We start from the raw sequence: 6,838 nt of genomic DNA on the forward strand, positions 1-6,838 counted from the left end.
CAGATCATCAGGTCCAACCCCCTGCCCCGGGGAGGAATGGGTGCTGACATCATATCATCTCAGCCAAATATCTGTCCAGCCTCCTCTTGAAGACTCCCAAGGTAGGGGACTGAAATGGGCTTGCAAGTGAGTATCACCTCACTTGGGAGCCCATTGCAGAGCCTGGCAGCCACGACTGTAAAGTAATGTCTCCTGATGTCCAGCCTGAACCTTCTCTCTAAAAATAAATAGTACGAGCCAGGCAGGAGTTGAACCTACAATCTTCTGATCCGTAGTCAGATGCGTTATCCATTGCGCCACTGGCCCAGGCAGATCTGGCCAATTTGTCCACATCCTTTCTGTAGTGGAGGGCCCAAAACTCAACACAACTCCAGATGTGTCCTCACCACAAGAAGATAAGCAGGGCAATGGGAACAAAATATTTTTGCCCATGCATGCACTTAGGATGAAGCTGGACTGGTCTCAGTGGTGACAGATGGCAGGACAAGGAGCAATGGGCTCAAGTTGCAGCAAGGGAAGTTTAAGTTAGATATTAGGAAAAAACTCTCTCACTAGGAGGGTGAGAAATAGGTAACCTAGAGTGGTGGTGGGATCTCCATCCTTGGAGGTTTTTAAGACCTCTATCAATACAACCTTGGCTGAGATGATGTAGATGGGGCTGGTCTTGCTTGGAGCAGGGGTTGGACTAGATGTGACCTCCTGAGCTCCCTTCAACCCTCATTTTCTATGATTTAATTATTCTATTTTTGTAGCGAGTATACATTTTTAAATCATGAGATCTGCAGAGCATACAGTTGTCTTCCCATGGCTAGTAGTGAAACTCCCATCACATGGACATCTTAAAATTACCCATGCAGAAGTGGTGAAGAACATAGCGAGTGGGGGAAGAAGACGGGGGCAGGATGGTCTTGCAAGTGGCCTGAAAGTAGGACTCAGGCATCCTGGCTTTAGTTCCTGACTGTGCTACGGTTGAATATGTGTGACCCTGAGCCAACGTGGAGCTCTGTCTCATTCCCCATATTGCTGTGCATGATCTTACCTCAAATACAAGACTATTGTGGAGTTTAGGGCCAGAAGAGACTTCTACATCATGTAACCTGCCTCCTCAGACATCAAAGGCAAATCATTTCCATGCTGTTACCTCTGTACAGAGCATTAACACTCATGTCCAGATAATTATATCTTCAGAAGCACCTCCAGTCTGGGTTTGAAAGCACCTAGAGATGGAGATCCCACCATTTCCTTTGGCGGTGTTCATCACTGATTAATCCCATATGCTGGTAAATATTAGTATTGTACGCGTGATTTGAACTTGCTTGGTCTCTGCCATATCAAACAGCCATTTAGTGCCCAGGGTTTTCTCCCCAGGAAGACCCAGGCAAAGTCGCCTCTTTGCCTTTTTGATGAGGAACTCAATCTACTCGTCTCACACCTTTCACTGACATGCATTTACTGCCATGTGCAAACCATGATGGTAGCTCAGTCGAGGACCTTCTATCTTTATTCCAACATCCTTTTAAAATCTTAATGCCATAACTGTGCTTCATGTGCTAGGGCTGGTCTTTCCAACGCTGAATCTACAAAGACAGGAGTCAATACCCTACTACTACTCTTCTTTCTCTCTCCAAGAGTCATATTAGCCTGTTTTGCAACAACCGTTCTTGTAGGGGGGGACCTTTGAGATGAAGTCAATGGGCTACCTCTACAGACGGGGGCATTTTTCTCCATCAGTTCCTAAGACAACTGGCCACCATCCTTTGCAAAGCATCTGGGACCAATGGATGAGGAGCCCTTAGATAAATTGAAGGCTCTATTATCATTACTGTTTGGTTACAGCACTGTATTTAACTTATGGCAATTCCTCAGAGCCTGAAGCTACTGCAGGATATTCATCAAGCATCCCTGATACCAAACAGCCTTTAGGGAGGAAAAATATATATATATCAGTGCAGTCCGAGCCCTGCAGTCTGTTAATTAGGTTAACACTGGTTCACTTTTCTCTCCCCTTGGTGGCAGGGGAGCTCTTTGCTTCTGGAGTTTCAGAATACATTGATCTTCACCCTGCTTTCAGCAATCCCAGTAATGGGAACTGTCAGGGCTGACTGGTCGGCTAATTACTCACAGCAGTCTGGGCAATGGATAAGGCTTGCAGCATTGCCAGCAATCACAGCTCTATCACCAGGGGGGGGACTTTGGATCCTAGTGGAGGCCATTTTGCAACTCCACTGGAATTGCCTTGGGGCTATTTCCAGCTCCAGTTGGCTTCCTCATCCACCTCCTAGGGAAGGACACACCATCGTGGGCACTGCAGGAGGCAGCAAGCTCACTCCTTCTTGCTGTCTCTGGAGCTCACAGCAGTTGGGGCAGGGGAAAGCAGCCGACAGCATTTTCTCATTTCTGTGCATCCATAGAAAGGGGCATCAAAGCATTGCCCATACCCAAGGGAATATGAATGGGACTTTAATAACTTTGAAACCTTGGGAAGCACAGCAATGGAGGGCCAGAGAGACACTGGAGAAATCCAGATCATGGAACCAGGCCTTCTTCCTATTCCATCTGAGGGCAAGGAAATGGCAGATGTTTGTATCCACACATGAACCAGGCTCAGGGCTGACTCCATCTGTGTGCCTTTTGAAGAAAGGAATAGAGAAGAAACTCCCCATCTGTCCCATGGGGGCATTGATACTAACCTTCCTTGGGGTGGGGGGAAGATGTAGGTGGTGCTGGTACATGAGCTTCACGATGGTAAGTGTGGTTATGGATGATGGGTGGGCTTTGGAAGGGTCAACATTTCCTGCTGGAGACAATCTCCAAATCCTGGCCCTTGTGTTGGAAGCACATGGCAATTACTTCAGCTGCTCTTTGTTGGCTGTTAGGATGATAGAAAAGCTCCATAGGATTGCTTGATTTACTTTTGAGTCACCACTATAGAAAAGATATGGAAAAGTTGGAGAGAGTCCAGCAGAGGACAATAAAAATGGATTGGGGGCTGGACTCTCTCCAACTTTTCCATCTTTTCTATAGTGGTGACTCAAAAGTACTGATGAGGAGAGGCTGTGGGATCTGGGCTGATTTAGTCTGCAGAAGAAAAGACCAAGGGGGATTTAACAGCAGCCTTCACCTCCCTGCAGGGGGGCTGCAAAGAGGATGGAGCTGGACTGGTCTCAGTGGGGACAGATGGCAGGACAAGGAGCAATGGGCTCAAGCTGCAGCAAGGAAAGTTGAGGTTGCATATAAGGAAAAACTTTCTCACTAGCAGGGTGGTGAAGCACTGGAACAGGTTTCCCAGGGAGATGGTGGACTCTTCATCCCTGGAGGTTTTGAAAACCCAGGTAGACAAAGCCTTGGCTGGGATGATGTAGTTGGGGCTGGTCATCCCATCCCCAAGGGATGGGCTAGATGTGACATCCTGAGGTCCCTTCCAGCCTGAATTGTTTATGATTCGATGACTCTATGATTGTCAGAGCTATCTAGGGAATGTGACAAGGATGTGGTGAATATCCTAGAAGGAGTGGGTGGGGTCAAGGTGTTAAGTGGTCCATCTCAATCAAGGTGTAGCTTCCTCAGTGACTCAGAAGTTGACAGACAGTCAAGAAACTGAAATGGCCATGCAATGATATGCAAACATAAGGAATAAGTTCGAGCTGTGTGTATTCATGTGTTAACTTGTGACTGGAAGTTTCAAAGAAGAAGCTGGAGAGCTTTGAATTTGTGTTCCCCAGGCATATCCCCTCTGGCAGTTGGACTCATCAGCCAACTGACAGTGGATAAAGGCTCTTTGGTTTCTACTTGGTTTATTTTACTCACCAGTGAACCTAAAGCAGTGGGGCTGGAGAAGCATCTTGGGAAGTTGCAACACCTCAGATCTGGCCATCATCATCCGCACTTTTTGTAACTTTGAGGCTACGGTGGGTCACTGGGAGCACATTGCTCCACTACTCCCAACTTTGCATTGGCTACTTGTAGCCTTCTGGATGCAATTCAAAGTGCTGGTTTTGACCTACAAAGCCCCAAAAGCATGCGTCCTATGTCCCTAAGGGGCCGCCTTCCCTCTCTGCTGCATCGCAGTGTCTAAACCAAGAGCAGTTTCCATTTGTCCAACAGGATCCTGAGCAGAAACCACTGAGAGGTCATTGTTGGCAATTGCTTCTCAATTCTGGAATTTCTTCCCTCTTGAGGCCTGCCGGAGCCCTGGCCATCTTTCCAAAGTAGGGTATAGACAGGCTTTCTATTTGGAAAGACTTTTCACAGATGAAGTTAAGCTTAGGCATTGCATGCATGCATGTGTGTGTGTGGGGGGGGGGGAGATTACATTATTATTATTACATTATAGAAGCATTAAATCATAAAATCATAGAGAAGTGGGAGACCTTCAGAGGTCATCTAGCCCAATGTCCTGCCTGTCCCTATTAAAACCATCCTTTACAAGGGTTTATCTATTTTTATGACTTTTATTGTAAGGTGTCCTGAGCTGTTTGTGTGTGGGGGCGAGGTAACAATCATACAAACAGTCTGAAACATAACCCTGGCCCCAAACTATCAAGGACCCATGAGATCAGGGAGGAGATCCTTCTTGCCTGGATCTGGACTTCTTCCTGCTTGCATGGAGCTGGACTTGTCACAGGTCCGGCTGCCCTTCTCTGAATGGTTTGGAAATAGCCTCATGGGTCATTAAGAAGGTTTCAAAGTCACTTCCAGGACCAGAGCATAAACTTCTACCTCTTTAGCTGAAAAGATAACTAAAATAGCTGGTGGTCTATGCCCTTGTGGGTTATTCCATTCTGCGAAGAAAGCTGAGTGCCTCAGGAGACATGAGGTCCATCATTGAGGCATGACTGCATTTACAAACTCGTACTCAGCTTGTAGTGATCATCGGGTTCAATAAACAGAAATACATGAGTGAGAAGAACTGAAAAAACAAGTTTTATTTGTGGAGCAGTAGACAGGCCTCTGCAGTCCTTTGGTCTCTCTTACTAACTAGCTGGCTAACAACTTTCTACCTGAGGAACCATCTCCCAATTCCCAACTTCCTCAACCTCCTGTTAGGGAGCATCTCTAAATTATAACTTCTATCACTAAACAGCTTGTTGCCAAGACTTTTAAGCACCCAACCAGATAGGTTTCTAGCGTGAAGCCCCTCAGGGCCCACATTGCCAGGGTGTGCATGCACAAGAAAGGCTGTCAAAGCCCCAGGGCCGTAGGAACCAGCTCCAAGCCTTTGCTTGTGGCAAAGGTACTTCCCGGGAGGGGAGCAATCTGGGGAGCCTTCCCAGATCACAGGAGGAAAAGGTAAGGATCTTCTTTCCTCCAACCTGGCTATTCCTCCAGATTGCACACCAAACATATCCTATGCCCTTACCCAACTCCCCCCATAAGGCACATTCACCGTAGGCTCTGGTGTGACGTCCCCTCTTGCATACTAATGCACTTTTTAATGTGGGCTAAAGCTCTAGGGGAATTTTTAGAAACCTGCTATTAGGAATAAATGCACGTTGTTGCGAGAGTTACTATTGTGCTCAGCCGCGCTCCTTCTCTGGGGCTCTGTCAATTCAGCGCTTGAAAGGCTGGAGTTATGTTGTTACGCTGCTCGCACGGAGGATATTTTCGTTCTCTCTGTTGTCCGGGCTGTTCTGTTCCTGCATCTGTTACTTTTTTTGGCCAGGTTTGCTTTACTGAGCTACTGAGAATCCTTTTTCTTAATGCTGTTATTTAACAATTCAATTAAGCCAGGGGGGTGTAGGTTTTTTTTATCCCACTGCAAATGCCAGGCCTGTGTTTATTCTCAGGAGGGTTGTTAATTTTCCCCAAAGCAGATGTGTGTTTAAGGATTTCTCTGTGTGAATGTGCTCCCTCCCTTTGCTCAAAGCTCTTTATCATGCCATTGATATGCTGTGGAACTAGGAAGGATGCTGCTATGTAGTGGTGGTTGTGTGCTGCTATGTAGTGTTGCTGTGTGCTGCTTATCTACACATGCATTATCCTGATTTAGTTAATGTGCATTACATCTAGTACCTCCATGGTGAAAATATGCATTAGCCTGTTTTAACGCACATGAACTACATAGCACTTTTAAAGTGATGCTTCATTGCGAATTAAAATAGGCTAAATGCACATGTGTAGATGCACCCGCTGTGTCCTAGATTACCAGGAGCCTGCAGTTCAAATGCCACAGGTTGGTCTGCATGCAAAGTTGAACTGGTGTAATTTAGGGAGGGAAGTTAACCAGTTGAATTAAACCAGTAGCAAAAGGCTGGGTCAGGACCAGTCTTATTTCCATCCGTTTTAAACTGATCTGCACAGCGGTATCATAGAGCACAGCGGATATCACTGTTATGAATCCTGACAGGCTGCCATTGGCTTTAACAAGAGGTGATAACATAATCATAAAAGCTAAGTGGAGGCAAGGCAGGTGCGATGCATTAATCTGCAAGGCTTCTGGGTAGGAAGAGGCCTCTAGCAGGCTGCTAATGGTTTTTAATTAGCAAACTCCTCACTCCCCTGCATAAAGGGATGGGGTATTAGTACTTGTCTCCCACCTTCAGGAGTTTAATGCTGCCTGGATCTTTCATTGCCCTGGAAACTGGACTCCAGCTTTCCTAAAACTAAGGACCAATATGAGTGCTTCCTGGGGCATTTTTTTAATTCATTAGAAACAGTGTTGTTATTGTTGGGGATTTTTTTATTCCTGAACAAGTAGAGTATTGCTAACTCTTGGGATACTGGCTGCTTTCCTTCAAGCTCTAGGGCTTGGAGTCATGTTCCTTTGTGAGACTCTCACCTTTGGTTGCAAAGAAAGCCCGGTAGTTGCCAAGAAAATCTTGATCATGCCTCTAACTAG

The 6,838-nt window shown here is 46.3% G+C and overlaps 1 non-coding gene across 1 annotated transcript; it reads right to left on the reverse strand.

Moving 5' to 3' along the window:
- Positions 1–233: 233 nt before the first annotated feature.
- Positions 234–306, reverse strand: TRNAR-ACG (transfer RNA arginine (anticodon ACG)). The gene has a single exon. It is a non-coding gene; the product is annotated as a tRNA-Arg (tRNA).
- Positions 307–6,838: the final 6,532 nt, after the last annotated feature.

The sequence above is a fragment of the Alligator mississippiensis genome, chromosome 3 (genome assembly GCF_030867095.1).
Source record: "Alligator mississippiensis isolate rAllMis1 chromosome 3, rAllMis1, whole genome shotgun sequence".
NCBI lineage: Eukaryota > Metazoa > Chordata > Crocodylia > Alligatoridae > Alligator > Alligator mississippiensis.